General features: G+C 42.1%; 1 protein-coding gene across 5 annotated transcripts in view; it reads left to right on the plus strand.

Moving 5' to 3' along the window:
- SPAG16 (sperm associated antigen 16) overlaps positions 1 to 14,251 on the plus strand; it is a 754,420-nt gene that overhangs the window by 296,068 nt on the left and 444,101 nt on the right. The gene's annotated exons all lie outside the window — the stretch shown is intronic.

Below are 14,251 nucleotides of genomic sequence, written 5' to 3' on the forward strand. Positions count from 1 at the left end.
GTTATTACAGACGATTTGTACCGCACTACAGCCAAATCGCTGCCCCACTGACAGACCTAACCAAAAAGAAACAGCCAAATGCTGTTCAGTGGACCGGAAAGTGTCAGAAGGCCTTTAACAAGCTTAAAGCGACACTCATGTCTGACCCTGTACTAAGGGCCCCAGACTTTGACAAACCGTTCCTAGTAACCACAGATGCATCCGAGCGTGGTGTGGGAGCAGTTTTAATGCAGAAAGGACCTGATCAAGAATTCCACCCTGTAGTGTTTCTCAGCAAAAAACTGTCTGAGAGGGAAAGCAACTGGTCAGTCACTGAAAAAGAATGTTATGCCATTGTCTATGCTCTGGAAAAGCTACGCCCATATGTTTGGGGACGGCGTTTCCACCTGCAAACCGACCATGCTGCACTGAAGTGGCTTCACACCGTCAAAGAAACTAACAAAAAACTTCTTCGGTGGAGTTTAGCTCTCCAAGATTTTGATTTCGACATCCAACACATCTCAGGAGCTTCTAACAAAGTGGCTGATGCACTCTCCCGTGAAAGTTTCCCAGAATCAACTGGTTAAAATCGTCCTTGAGATGTGGAAAATATTGTTAGTCTTTATGTACTTGGTAGTATATTTAGAGATGCATGTGTCTTATTAACTCTGTTTTCCTAGAGCTCCAGGAAGAAATCCCAGCCAGTGTTTCACCCTAGCTGAGATTTGGGGGGCGTGTCATAAATATAAAGGGAAGGGTAAACCCCTTTGAAATCCCTCCTGGCCAGGGGAAAGCTCCTCTCACCTGTAAAGGGTTAAGAAGCTAAAGGTAACCTCGCTGGCACCTGACCAAAATGACCAATGAGGAGACAAGATACTTTCAAAAGCTGGGAGGAGGGAGAGGAACAAAGGGTCTGTGTCTGTCTGTAGTCGTCTTGGCCAGGGACAGAACAGGAATGGAGGCTTAGAACTTTTAGTAAGTAATCTAGCTAGGTATGTGTTAGATTATGATTTCTTTAAATGGCTGAGAAAAGAATTGTGCTGAATAGAATAACTATTTCTGTCTGTATATCTTTTTTGTAACTTAAAGTTTTGCCTAGAGGGGTTCTCTATGTTTTTGAATCTAATTACCCTGTAAGATATCTACCATCCTGATTTTACAGGGGGGATTTCTTTATTTCTATTTACTGCTATTTTTTATTAAAAGTCTTCTTGTAAAAAACTGAATGCTTTTTCATTGTTCTCAGATCCAAGGGTTTGGGTCTGTGGTCACCTATGCAAATTGGTGAGGCTTTTTATCCAACATTTCCCAGGAGAGGGGGGGGGTGCAAGTGTTGGGAGGATTGTTCATTGTTCTTAAGATCCAAGGGTCTGGGTCTGTAGTCACCTAGGCAAATTGGTGAGGCTTTTTACCAAACCTTGTCCAGGAAGTGGGGTGCAAGGTTTTGGGAAGTATTTTGGGGGGAAAGACGCGTCCAAACAGCTCTTCCCCAGTAACCAGTATTAGTTTGGTGGTGGTAGCGGCCAGTCCAAGGACAACGGGTGTAATATTTTGTACCTTGGGGAAGTTTTGACCTAAGCTGGTAAAGATAAGCTTAGGAGGTTTTTCATGCAGGTCCCCGCATCTGTACCCTAGAGTTCAGAATGGGGGAGGAACCTTGACAGTCCTGCTTTGAGCAGGGTGTTGGACTAGATCATAGAATCATAGAATATCAGGGTTGGAAGGGACCTCAGGAGGTCATCTAGTCCAACCCCCTGCTCAAAAGCAGGACCCATACCCAATTAAATCATCCCAGCCAGGGCTTTGTCAAGCCTGACCTTAAAAACTTTTAAGGAAGGAGATTCCACCACCTCCCTAGGCAACGCATTCCAGTGTTTCACCACCCTCCTAGTGAAAAAGTTTTTCCTAATATCCAACCTAAACCTCCCCCAGTGCAACTTGAGACCATTACTCCTTGTCCTGTCCTCTTCCACCACTGAGAATAGTCTAGATGACCTCCTGAGGTCCCTTCCAACCCTGACATTCTATGATTCCAGGGTGACCACCCTGCTACACACACATATCTAGAAAAGGTGGATAGGTGCACGAAGAGGGGTCATTTCTGGGATCACCATCTATTTATGCCACATCTCGCAACACAGTACTGGCTCCACATGTGGCAACTGCAGAAATTTCAATTGCCACTGGTCCCATGAATGCTTTACAGCCACTTTCTGCATACATGTGCATGACTGCTGTCATATATGTGCAGTAAGCCTGCTGTTTATTAATCTTCACCTGTTCATATTGCCACTCTTTGTTGCAGACTGTAGTCTTAAGACTGAAAATGCTCTTTAAAATACAATTTCTAAAAAAGCAAAACCAAACAAAACAAAACAACGACCTAACAACAGATATCCATATACACATTTAACTTTATTTTATTCTGTTTTCAGTAGATTACTTCCTATTTCTCTTGAAACCCGTCTGAAAATAAGATGTCGAGGTTTCACAGGGGAAATAATGTATTGAAAAAATGATTGCACATTGATTTAGTTTACTGTATTATCCCTCCATGCAAACCATGTTTTTTGTTTTTTTTTGTCTTCATTCCTTTATACTTATGTTTTATTTTTTGCATTATATCTTCTTGGATTAATGTTTTCACTACTTTTTCTCTAAATACATTTTTAAATGCCCTTTTTAATCCACAGTAGCCAATAAATAGTTTTTATTATCCTACATTCCTGCTGGATCGTCACTACATGAACTGCATTTTATGAGTAAAATCCTTGGCCAGGGCTAAGTACCCTTTGAACCATTCCTAAAGGGGCAGCTGGGGATTCCTTTGATGTAGATGACTCTCTGGTGGTGTAAAGCCAGCTTTAAATCACCCATTTCCCCTGAAACCAACCCATGTAGGGGGCATTCTGGCATGGGCTGTGGGGGCGGAGGGAAGGGAGCATAGCTGCACTCAGGCAATCCTGGCACACTGGAATGGTCCTTGGCAGACTGTCCTAGCTTGGATAAATTAGAGCTTGCCCTGTGACTGGGCTAACTTTGAGCATTGGGGGAAGTACAAAAGTAGCTTAGCCACCTTTGTGTCTCTTGCCCCTTGGCTGTACCAAGGACGGGCTCAGTGCCGCTGGGTATGGGGCTGTGAGAAGCACCGGCAATGTTAACTTTCAGCTAATGGTAGCTTTTAGCTAATGTGAATGTAGTTTAGGAAAAGAATATTAGTTTCAATCAGATTTCCCTTTACAATCTGGGCAAATAACCAGGTGCACTCTCATTTTACTTGTTCCCATTTATATATTACTGATAGCTATCTATTCTAAAAATGTCAGGGGAATGGTAGCTTCAGACCCAGGTAGAGGAAATGGGAATGTCTAACTAAAACCTGTCTCTGCAGAAGTTTGAGTTTGTAATCTAATGACTAACGGAATTCCCTAGGTGTCAGACTGCTAATCTTTGACTGGCAGCTGAAAATAGAGCTCTGTCAGTGTTGCCTGTCAAAGTGTCAACTACCAAACCACAAGACACAGACTTTGAGAAGCTTTATTTGCCCTATCGATAAATACATTTTAGCAGCTGTTAATTAAATCTGATTCTGCCGTGCTCATTAATCTGCCTCCTAGAGCGATCGATATATTCCTCTAGTTACTGTATCAAAGCATTTGTCCATGCCTAGAAATGAAATGTGTATATTATTAGTATTTATGCTGTGTCCAAAATGTGTTCTGTGCTTTACAAATCAAGTAAAAGGCATACACCCTGCCCAAAGGAGTTTACAATGTCATTTTAGTCATGATACAGTGAATTGGAGTAGCAAACAGTGGGAGCGGGGACAGGAAAAGGGAGGATGAGGGCTACAATAACAGGATTACATGATTACTTAGTCGTTATGTACATGACTTGTTAGTTCTGCTAGAATATATTTTTAACCATGATTATTTGGGGAAAGGGGATCCCGAGTCTCTACTGGAGCCGATGTATAGCAGAGAAATTCCAGCTTTAGGAAACATAACTCTCCTGACTTCCTGCAAAAATCCAAAGTTGTTCTTTTCCTTTTGGAACCACAAGATCGATGTGTCTTACCAGTTAAATGAGGAAAAGCAACACACATCCTGAGGTGGCTGACTCCTTCAAGTTCCAGACTCCTAGACCCCAGCACCATCTTGTTGTATAGAAAATGCAGGGAGAGGGGAAGGGAACTCCTTAAAATGAAAGATTTTGAATGTAAGGTTAAACTTAATGTTTTATATCCAGTCTCTGTATTCTGTGGAAGTAAAGGTCTCAGAAATGTTCACTGGTTTGGACTCAAGTTACTGGGGCTCAACAGTGAGCCATATGGAGGCTGAGATTAAGGCTTTAAAAGACTTTGTGGAAGAAACGCCTAAATATGTGAATCTACCCCCTTCAAAAATAATAGGAAAAAAGACTAAAAACTTGAGAAAACTAAATGAGGGTTAAAATGTTTGAATTCTAGATTTTCTGGGTAATTTTGATGCTATATATGAAAGAAAAGTTTCTCTCTGATCTACTAAACTTAATATACTGGAGGAGATGCTTTGAGGTTCCAATGCATGAACCTTGAGAAAGGCTCAATATAAGAAGCATCAGTATAGTCTGTCTATCTGATGTTCATGACAAGTAGAGAATCCTGAAGGCAGCTTTAGCTGTGGGTGACATCACTTACAAAGGCAAAAACATTGTATTGTTTTGTGACCGAAAACAGCCTTGGCACAAAGAGTTTACATTCCTCAAAATGGCATTTGAAAAAAAACAGGAGGGAAACCATTATATTATTTTCTGCTAAACTCTGTGTTATTCATGGAGGGAAAGGTTGAATCTTTCAAGCCACTAATTCTGTTAACCCCCTATAGGAAAAAAATTCTTAAAGCTAATAGGACAGATTGAAGTCAGTGAAAGTACATTGATTGATAGCAACTGCGAATAAGTCTGATTTCTCCTTTGAGTGATTATCCTCATGCATATTCCACTTGTGCATGTGCCCAAGTTGAAAGTCTTTTGGCCAGAAGTGTTCTTTGTAGTCGCACAGGGCATAAATGGGCAAAGAAGGCCAACTGTCACTCACTTCCTCTCCCCATTTCATGCTCGCTGTCTGTTCAACAAATTGCTGGCTCTTTTTCAGCTTTGTTTAAATGGTATAGTTAGTTGTTGCCTGTGGGTATTTTGTTTTCTCTTTCTGGTAAAAAAGAAAAAAAAAATTATTCCTAAGAAAAACAATATCTTTCTAGTACTAGAATGGCTTCTTCTAACTTGGCTGCATTTAAGTATTGCTCCTCATGGGAGAGTGCTATGCCCATTAGTGATGGCATGTAAAATATTTACTTGGTTTGGGAGAATCACACATCCCCAACAATTGTGCTGTTTGCAAGTTCTACTTTCACATTACCCACAAATCTAGAGAAGTTCGGCTCCGAGTTCAATAATTCCCTCTCTGAATCCTGGTTCACATCTTTCAATCTCCAAGATGCATATTGCACAGGAAGTACCTAAGATTCATGGTAGGCCACAAACATTTTCAGTATCAAGTTCTACCTTTGGCTTATTGATTGAGGGATTTTACCAAGGTGCTAGTGGTCATTGCCCTTACCTGGATGATTGGCTAGTTTGGGGAAGGACTACTCATCAAGTGTCAGCTGCCATTTGTTACATTCTTTAACTGTTCCAAGACTTCATTCTCAAAGCAGCATACAAAAATCTAAACTGACTCCCATTCAGAGGCACAAGTTTATAGCAGCTGCCCTGGGCTCCACCAAGCTCATGGTTAACCTCTGACAGGTTTGAGAACACATCTGTCTTCATAACCAAACTAGAGTCAAACCCAAGTACCACAGTGAGGATGCGTCTTGCTCTGCTTGTACATGTGGCTTCATGCAATTTCATAATACTGCATGCTAGACTAGACCTTTGATGCAAGCAGGGCTGGTTAAGGTTGGTGTATTTCCCCACCAGACATCAATAGGACATGCTTCTCTGTGTACGTCAACTAGTACTCTCCTTCCTAACATGGTAGAAAGAAAATGGTCTGCAAAGGAGAGTCCCCTTTGTACATCCTCTCCTGTCCTAAACTATAGTGATGGACTCTTGATGGTCTGCAGACTCTGGGCCTGTGGACTACATGAGAAGCATGGTTGCACATCTGTCTGCTAGAACATAGGGTCGTGCTCAGAGTTTGCAAGTCCCATCTCACATCCAAGGTCAACCTGTCTGTTAATGATCCACACTCACCCTTAGCACATCCCTTGTATTAGTGCATTACATCACTGGTAGTCTCAGCTCTAGCACTTCCTGCAGCCCGTCTGCCTCTCATCAGGTCTTCTGTGGCTCGGCCCTCTGGCCAAGTCACATAAAGTTCAGCCCCCTTCTGGGACACTCCGAATCAAAGCTGACATAGACAGAAGGTCCTTCACCCTTCCTGGGCTCAACTTATCACTCTCACACTTATCAGAGTGCTGACTCCTCCAGGCTTTTCCCCACTAGAAGTCCAAATACAATATAAAATCATGCTCCACCCCTGCTGGGCTTTTCTTCTGTTCCCTGTTTCTTGTAGTCCCTCTATCAGGGCTCCCCCACAGGAGCCACTGTGGGTTTCTTCCATTCCATTTCCCTTTTGAAACACTGGCCACAGGACTGCCTCCCTGGACACCTTGCCCCTAGCTCTACTCCTGTGGCTCAGCTGTCCAGCAGCAGCCTGTCCCAAACTGCTGGGACTCTCCAAAGGCACCCACCAGCTCTCTTCCCTGAGCTAACAATCAGATGTCCCCTACTGTCTCCCTTCCCCAGGGATCTGACTGTCTTCTCTGGGAGCTCTCCCAGTTACCTTTAAGTCCTAGCTCAGGGCTCCTCCCCTGCAGGAGCCTGCACTGCGAATCCCCCGAGCGTGTAGTCCCAGGCCTTCCCCAGGGACTGAAATCTCTTCCTTCCTCTCACCTGGGATCTCCCTTCCTACCTGAGCAGCCTCCTACTTACACTCTTCAAGTAGTCCTCTTATAGAACCCCACTGCTTCCTTACTAATTGTCTGATGAGCCACCACCGGGAGCACCGACCTGCTCCCAGGTGTAGTTTATGGGGTCATCAGAGGCCACTTAGTCCCTGATTCTCCCTGAAGGGCCACTGGCCCCATGAGACATCCTTGCATCCTAGGGGCATACAGGAGAACAGGGCTCCCTCTGATCCAGGCTTGACAGACTGGTCATCCTCATCAGGGGGCCAAATCCTAGTTCCCCTGAAATCAACTACAAAACTATTGGCTTCAGAGGAAGCACGATTTTGCCCCAAGCCTAGGCCTTTCTGATGTAAACATACAATTTAATAAGGAAATGGTACCTCAGTCCTGTGGTCAGCTGCCTCAGTCCAGGCAGCCTGCAAGGGATTGCAAATGAGTATAAGTTACAAGTGTTGACAAGTTGTAGGGGGTAGCATAAGAGACAGGAATTGCAACACTGTGACTATGTATTGCCAATAGAACAGACCTTGGGAAAATGCTGTCTGCATGAACCCTTTATTCTTTGAGTTCTGAGATGACATGAAACAGGGATAAGGAAAGAATACCAATTTCAGTTCTACTTGAGATTTAATGAGTGAAACAAATACTAAAGGGGTCTGTTCGCTACTGGAATGCTTCTGTTTCTAATAATATGAACATGTTTAATAAGGGAACTGGCATCCCTTTGTATTACATTTTTGTTAACTGTATTCCCAAATAATAAACAGACAATCCCAGGCTTTCTTCTGTTAAGCAGGTTTAATGCTAAAGTGTTACTTTCCTTTTTTGAATAGTGAAGCATGTTCAATCTGCAAAATGAAATAAAAATGAAAAGTAGGAACACCATTCAATCTGCTTATCACATTGTGCCCATTTTCTCCCAAATAACTACAAGGTGCCCATACTCGGATCCAACTGCATTCTGTAAAAGAGAGCTGTCACTCTATCTCCTTAAATGCTATTTTACCTTGAAAAGCTGTCCTTTGGTTCTCATATAGATGAGTAAATTATACGAAGGAGGGAAACAATTGCTTTTTTTAAAGTAAAATATTTAAGAAGATAAATGGTCTTGTTTCCATTATGTGTCTTTGAATAAAGAAGACAGAAGTGAAAGCATTTTCAAATCTTGATAACTTCATTAGGAAATACTCAGTAACGCATTTTTAAAACTTACAGTATTAGCTTTTAAGTTATTTATTTTCTTTGAAATGACACGTTTGTTTTCCCCCTAAGTCACATACTTCACTCTTTGTAATTCATAGACTCATAGGACTGAAAGGGACCTCAAGAGATCTTCTAGTCCAGTCCCCTGCACTCAAGGCAGGACTAAGTATTATCTAGACCATCCCTGGCAGGTGTTTGTCTAACCTGCTCTTACAAATCTCCAATGACAGAGATTTCACAACCTCCCTAGGCAATTTATTCCAGTGCTTAACTACTCTGAGAGTTGGGAAGTTTTTCCTAATGTCCAACCTAAACCTCCATTGCTGCAATTTAAGCCCATTGCTTCTTGTCCTACCCTCAGAGATTAAATATAACAATTTTTCCTTCTTCTTGTAACAACCTTTTATGTACTGTTATTTTGTCCCCTATCAGTCTTCTCCAGACTAAACAACCCCATTTTTTTCAATCTTCCCTCATAGGTCATGTTTTCTAGACCTGTAATCATTTTCGTTGTTCTTCTCTGGACTTTCTCCAATTTGTCCACATCTCTCCTGAAATGTGGTGCCCAGAACTGGACACAATACTCCAGTTGATGCCTAATCAGCATGGAGTAGAGTGGAGGAATTACTTCTTGTGTCTTGCTTACAACACTCCTGCTAATTCATCCCAGAGTATTGTTTGCTTTTATTGCAACAGAGTTACACTATTGACTCATATTTAGCTTTGTGATCTACTATGACCCCCCAGATCCCTTTCTGCAATACTCCTTCCTAAGCAGTCATTTCCCATTTTGTGTGTATGCAACTGATTGTTCTTTCCTAAGTGGAGTACTTTCCATTTCTCCTTATTGAATTTCATCCTATTTACTTGAGATTATTTCTCCAGTTTGTCCAGATCATTTTGAATTTTAATCCTATCTTCCAAAGCACTTGCAACTGCTACCAGCTATGTATTATCTGCAAATTTATAAGTGTACTCTCTATATGTCATTATCTAAATCATTGATGAAGACATTAAACAGAACCGGACCCAGCGGGACCCTGATTGATATGCCCTTCCAGCTTTACTGTGAACCACTGATAACTACTCTCTGGGAATAGGTTTCTAACCAGTTATGCACCTACATTATGGCAGCTCCATTGAGGTCATATTCCCCTAGTTGGTTTAGGAGAAGGTCATGAGAGACAGTATCAAAAGCTTTGCTAAAGTCAACATATACCACATTGACTGCTTCCTCCCTATCCACAAGGCTTGTTACCCTGTCAAAGAAAGCTAATAGGTTGGTTTGACATGATTTGTTCTTGACAAATCCATGTTGGCTGTTACTTATCACATTATTCTCTTCTAGGTGTTTGCAAATTGATTGCTTAATTATTTGCTCCATTATCTTTCTGGGTACTGAAGTTAAGGGGACTGGTTTGTAATTCCCTGGATTGTCCTTATTCACCTTTTTATAGATTGGCACTATATTTGCCCTTTTCCAGTCTTTTGGAATCTCTTTTGTCTTCCATGACTTTTCAAAGATAATTGCCAATGGCTCAGATATCTCCTCTTCATGGAGGAATGTGTTATTTTTCAAGAGACTGTAAGTAAGAAAAAAGAGTTTCTGTAAAACTTCTTTCAGGAATATCACCCCAAGGATCTTCCAATAGCTGTCAGATTTTGGGCATCAGGAGGTTAATACATTTAATTTATAATCATCCATTGCTTACCCCTCGATTTTGGGTGTTGTCACTTGCCATTTATCCTTCAAAATTCCTTCCTTTTCTTTTCATCTGCTGTATTACTCCTTACCTCACTACCAAAACCACCCTCTCTCTATTCACCACATTCTTCTTACCTCATCAAGGGCAAATTATCAATAGATGCTACAGGGATGGGTTTTATATAACCATAAAATTGATCATGGTGATTCTAATAATGACAGTGAAAAATAGAGGTGCACAAATGGACCGCATAGCTGGTTATTCCATGGTTGAAGTTCCCAGTTGTCTGGCCACACATTCCTATATGCCATATTATTATATACCATCTGGACTTCATCTTCCATTGGTTCATTTTCTGCATCACTAGCTGCTAAGGAGTAAAACCACACAAGATTTGAGTGAAAGCCTCGAACATAACAGAACAAATCACTGAGAGCCAGATTTTCATAAGCACTCAGCTCCTAACTTTATTAATGGGAGTTGCTGGCGGCTGAGCTCTTTGGAAATCTGGCACATAATGTTCTCCTGGAGAACGAGTGGTAGCTCGTGACCTTTTTGACAGGTGAGGCGCATATCACAAAGTGTCACAAATTCCAATATACCTCAGCCTCTTTCCAGTCCTGGTTGGGAGTCTCTGCTATGCCTCTCCAGTGTCACAGCCTCCCTGCTTCACCCCGCTCCTGCCGAGATCCAGTGTCGCTGGCCCTGCGGCTGTTCAGGGAGCCCTCTGCAGCTCTGCTGCCATGGCCCTGCTGCCTCACTCACCACCCAGGAGTGTCAGAGCAGTGCCCAGGCATTTAAGAAGTGGGATGGCCTCCCTCGCAGCTGGAGGCTTGTCCTCCTCCTTGTAGTCTTGGCCAGTGGTCTCTGCTCCACCAGGCCAGAATGACTGAAAACTCACCTCCATCTTGCGCTCTGGTGTCTTGGCCCTTTGCAGGGGGCCCCCTGCAGCTCTACTCTCAGAACCACCCTTAACTGCTGCAGTCCTGCTTTGGCCTCACCAAGCCCTGGGTGCCATAGCAACACCCTCTTAAACTGACTCCTGGGGTGATAAGTTGCCATGGTAACAAGGCAGCTTCCTGAGGTGCTCTTACCTATACCAGGATTTGAGCCTCACCCACATCACTACATTTTCTGGCATTGCCTGTCACTACAGAGACAGAGTGAGTAATGTGACAGACTTTAACCAAACCACAAGCACTTCTGGTGGCCTTACGTTACTTATTTAAAATGTACATGCTTAACAGTTCTTAAAAATCTGTATATATACAAAAAGTGTAGCTTTTAGAAATTAGCTTCTCAATTCTTTGGTTGGGCTGTGCTTCATTTGCCTAGGCTGATGAGACACCACTGTGGAGAACTCAAAAAAAAAAAAAAAGAGAGAGAAATACGGGACTAAATGGTCGCTGTCTGAGACTAAGTAAAAGCAAATCTCTGCTTTTCCAAGCAAAGTAAAGTAAAAGCAAATACACTATCTGTATAGGAGCATAAGCACATGATAAGAATATCCACTCTACACACCTAGCGCTGCCTCATCAACACAAGCTTATTATTTCCATCTAATCACTTTCCCAATTTGGTTCCTTAGCAAGGTGTGGATTTTCCAGGGGGCATGTCAGATGCTTTTCTTTGGTGTTACTGAGAGTCCTCATACTGAGAGGTGAATCTCTTGACATTTCAGTGTGCTGATGTGAGGAGCATAAATACATATTTTCCTGTGGTTTAACATAAACCAGCTGGGATGTGGACTGTAACTCTGACAAGTTGCCAACCTGAATCTATGGGGTGATGGGAGATATATCCTCCAGGGAGCGTCCATTGGAAGTTCTTCATTGCTAATGCCTGCTTTGTGACCTTTCTATGAGCAGATGTGTGTGGCTATAAATATGCATCTGTCCCTCCATCTCCCACATGGTTCCACCTCTGCAGTAAATGTGTCACAATTGTTATTCATTTTCAGAGGTGGAATGCACTATGACTAGATATGGGGTGGAAGAATTCAGAACTAAGGGTGGGTTGAGAGCAAAATTCTTCCATTTGGCGAAGCCACAACCTGGCTTTTTTTCAGAAGCCTATGCCTCATGTGAGTGAGTTGCACGGTATGCAGCAATTACTATTAAAGCATAGAACAGTGGTTTTCAACCTTTTCCATACTGAGACCTCCTCCCATTTAGTAATATAAGAGAGGCAGGTTTGTTTGGAACCCTCTGGCATCTTGTTGCAACCCCCAATGATCTAGAACAATACAATGATCCTCAAAAGAGATATAAAGCAATTTCTGCCATGGATTAGCCAGGATGATTTTGCGTTTACAAAGCAAGAACGTAGGATTAGCCACACCAACTCAGACCAGTGGTCCAGCAAGCTCAGTGCCTGCCTCCAGCATTAACTTCATTTATTTTCATAAGCACACGAAAGCTCAGTCTCCATAATGCACTTCATCATGTAGACTGGTCGAGGAGATGAGCCAGGAAGCCATGGATAGGAGAATAAGGCATCTGAAATACAATTCCTAGGTAGCGCCAGGATGGCGTTTCCCAATCAACATTTTTGGTTTCAGATAAAATTTTCAGCCTAAAAGTGTTTGATTCTTGGCTGAAAATATTATTTTTCCACCAAAAAAATTACCGTCGATTTTAGACCACAGATTTAAGCTGAGGACTGCAAGCCAGAAACTGCTGAGTTTTGATCCCAGCTCTGCTACTCAACGTGTGGCCTTTGACAAGTTTTCCTGTTTAGATTAGAAACTCCTGGGGGCAGAGACCATGTTTTGCTTTGTGTCATTCTCAGGGTCAAATAAACGATGAGAATTTAACAAATAATTAAAACAACAATAATAATCTCTGGTTTAGTTCCTTATCTCTAAGATGAAGATAACACTTCCTGTCCTTCACAGAGGTATTGAAAAGATTAATGTTCATACAGCGCTTTGAAGATGTAAAGCACTAAGTGAGTGCCAAATATTATTGCTACTTAGATTCTCATAGAAAAAAAGAGGACATATTCATCAACCCTTCTTGCTACATGGTGATGAGACACCAGGCTCAGTATGCTCGATATCTTGCACATTGTCATTTATATCCTTGAAGTAACTATGACAGCTCAGAGCAGGTGTTCTTTAGCTGAATGATTAACTTGAGGTTCTCCCCCTCCCCCGCCAAACTTCAAGGCCATGCTCAATTCTCCTGTTTGAGAAGCATATTCATGCTTGATCTGAGCTGTAAATGTCAGCTAGATAGGAGACCCTGTTTCCTGGGGTAATATTTTAATTGATAAAAATAAGCATAAGCACCTTCCAGTAAAGACAGAATTCTTCACTGTAAGCCTGCATAGTTTCTCTGCATAGCACACTAGTTCTGGGATCTGCATTTGTACACTTTGCCGATTTTCATCAGAGTATGCTAGGAGCATACAACTCTTATGTGTGCATATGGGGTTAAAGGAAAGGGTCCATTTGTGATGACAATAGGTCCCTATTTCCTGTTGCTTGTTTAATAGCTTTGTCCTTAGTTATGCAAGTCTGAACTAAACTTACATTAGAGTTTATTGGGCAGCTTTATTGTTCTCCATAATTCTTTGGATGGCAGGCTGTTCTTTCTTCTTTCATGGAAGATGCATTTTTCTTTTCAAGAAATCCTTCTAGTAATTCCCCTTGGCAGGATGGCAAGGGAGCTTCAAATGTTTTACCTGATCCTTTTCTTCCTTGTTTCAAGGATATTTTCCATGCATGGAATAGTACAGAAAATGTCACTATGATTAGCGGTGTCTTGAAATCGACATAGTTACTGAAAGAAACTTCAGCTCTGAATTTTGACAGGTGGATTTATAGGAAAGCTTCTTTACAAGCAAAGATTTTTTAAGGGACATGTCTTTGTATGAGTATTTTGTTTCATTGTCAATAGCTGCAGATTAACGTACACATGCATTTAGCCTACCACAGCTGTCTGAATACATTTTCCCCAGCCTTGTGGGTAGGATCCATACAGCAACTTCTTTGTAATTTTATGCTGACTTCCAATGGCTTGGGAGGTTAGCTTTAAAAATGGTTGGGTAGGGCACTGCTTCAGTCTCTTCTCCTTTATTAGGAAGACTCCCCAACTCAACTCCTGGGGCTTTCCTGCTTGCTGTTTCCAAGAGTGCGAATCTGTAGTGGCAAAAAAACTGGGTTACTTCCAGAGTTTTCTAATCATATTGCCTCCACAGATCCACATGCTTCTTCCCACCTTCTGCACTTGCCTGTGGATCACTTTGTGGCAGATTAATTAGTAAGTTTGGGAACCCACTAGTGGCTTGTTTTGACGTACTGGACCCCTAAAGTCTATGCTTTTAAGGTCCTTATGAGACAACATAAGCTCCAGGAGTGGAGGCAATATATTCCGAGAACAGCATTACACAGCAATAACCTAA

Source organism: Caretta caretta, chromosome 11, assembly GCF_965140235.1.
Source record: "Caretta caretta isolate rCarCar2 chromosome 11, rCarCar1.hap1, whole genome shotgun sequence".
NCBI classification, from domain to species: domain Eukaryota; kingdom Metazoa; phylum Chordata; order Testudines; family Cheloniidae; genus Caretta; species Caretta caretta.